General features: G+C 32.7%; 1 long non-coding RNA gene across 1 annotated transcript; it reads right to left on the bottom strand.

The window, feature by feature from the left end:
• LOC110272246 lies at window positions 337-2,095 on the bottom strand. Its single transcript, XR_002363341.1, has 2 exons — window positions 1,117-2,095; window positions 337-628 (listed from the first exon to the last, which is right to left on the bottom strand). It is a non-coding gene; the product is annotated as an uncharacterized LOC110272246 (long non-coding RNA).

Raw genomic sequence — 2,306 nt, 5'->3', positions numbered from 1 at the left:
TTTTTATAGCACAAGTTAATTAAATTTTTAAAATAATTACATAACTAATAAGTTTAATTACTTTGCAGGTCTCTATAATTTTACCGAATTTTTAATTAGGTCTCTATATTTTTTTTCTTTTTAATTAGATCTTTATATCATTTTTTTTTTCAATTCAGTCCTTATTAACATTAAACGTTTAAAAAATATTACTGAATTGTAAAATTACTTATCTACTCTTATCTTCCACCTATAATAAATTCATATTTCTTTGAAATTTTTTTCCTTCTCAGTTTTTCTCTTCTATTTTTTTTGAGATAGTGAGACTTTCACACACACATAGAGAAGAGTAGTGAGTAGGAGGAGTTAAAGGACAAACTTCATATGAACCTATGAAGAGTAGTGAGTAGAAGAGTAGTGACATCTTGAGCAGTTGAACATGAAACTAAAAGACAAACTCTATATGACAGATGCATTGTAGAATACATGATCAATGGAGTTGGACAAAAATAAATGTAAAAAGCATAGCAATTTCAACAATCACAACAGCAGCATATCCTAGAAGTCATGCTTGATCTCAAAATAATTGTATGAACTGTCCAACATTCTTGCTGCCTTCACCATCCATTAGAGTAGTTATATCTCCAAACTGTGATCCAATAATCCATAAAGGGTTTATACAACTGGACAATCCCAATAAATACCAATTCAAGTATAAGACTGGTAAGAGACCAATCTTAAAGATCTACAACAAGATTTAATAACATGTATACATACATGAGCACCATCAAAAAATAGCATTAAAACAAAAAAGATGGTTTTATGAGATGGATGGAGCGTACCTTTTTCAAGAGCAATTATAACAAAAGATGGATAGAAAATAATTAAACAAAATTCGACAGTAAATCCGACAATTAGATAAAATTAAAAAACATAAACAATTAAACAAATTCAGCAAATAGGAATAAGAAGAGAATCAAATATGAGGTATTAAATAGGAACAATTAAACAAATTCAAGAAATGTTCATTAAAAAAAAATCAACAAACTCACATACAAATAGAAAAAGAAATAGAAGCAAAAAAAATCAAACAAGAACAAAAATAGAAGTAGAAACAAAAAAATTAAACAAACTCACATCAAATTCAATAAAGGAGAAGGGACAATCGTTGACAACGACAAACGCAAACAAAGGGGAGGGCGCAGCGATGGGATACCAACAAAAGGGATGATGACGGCAAAACAGCAGTGAATGGGATGGTGCAATGACGGAACGTGAGCAACGCAGTAGAGATAGGACATGAGTGAAGGGAATGGCGACTACAAACGCGAGCGAAAAGGGAGGGACGGAGGAGCGGCGTGGCGAGATGTGAGTAGTGGAGCACACCAGGGTTACGAGAAGTGACGGCGGACGACCATGCGACGGATGCCGAGAACGCGACGGGTGTCGAGCAGAGGAGACGCAGCAACAGAGGAGGTCAACAAAGAACTTAGGGCAAGGTGTGAGCGTGGTACTATGTCTAGAGTTATTTTAGAATTTTAGAAAAATTGAGGTGTCTTTAATTAGATTTTTAACTCTAATAGTGAGAATATTTGTTTTTTAATAGAATATTCTGTTATTTCAAACGTTTTTGTCACGATAGACATTAAATTGAAAAAAAAAATTATGATATAGAGACCTAATTAAAAAAACGTATAAGAACCTAATTAAAAATTTGGTAAAACTATATAAAAATCTTTTAAACCTCACTAATTCTATCAAGGATATTTATTTAGTGTCCAATTTAATTAAATGGACACATAGATTAAGAAAATGATGGTAAAGTATTGAAATTATAAGTGCACATTAATACATTACATTAGTGGCTATAGGATTAGAAGAACGCTTAAAAGATTGAGAAAATGAGTTAAAGTGTAAAACCAGTAAAGAAATAATCAATGCTAGTAACCTGAATTTTTTAATATAAAATTATTTATAAAAGGGTAAAATTTTAAAATTGAACACTTAATTAATAGCAAAAGGAGTACTATTAGAACAAATTTTGTAGAAAATAAAGGTGACATTATTGTTGGACGGAGAAAGATTTGTAATTTTGTTTTGGAGGTTCATTTTTAGGCTTTACCCTTTCCCTTTTGGCGTTTCCTTTTTCCTTTCATACCTCGGTCAAGCCCCCACTTCCATACCCTTGGCCGTGTCCACGCCACCCTTTCTGCTTGCCCAAGACCATGTAATCATTGTGTCTTGGAACACACTCCAACCCCACCCCCTCTCTCTCTTGGATGAATCATGCATGTTCTTCTCTCTCTCCAATTGCTTCTTCTCAGTTC

Source organism: Arachis ipaensis, chromosome B05, assembly GCF_000816755.2.
Source record: "Arachis ipaensis cultivar K30076 chromosome B05, Araip1.1, whole genome shotgun sequence".
Classification (NCBI taxonomy): Eukaryota; Viridiplantae; Streptophyta; class Magnoliopsida; order Fabales; family Fabaceae; genus Arachis; species Arachis ipaensis.
The sequence above is the reverse complement of the archived record's forward strand: the minus strand, read 5'-3'. Positions and strand labels throughout refer to the sequence as shown.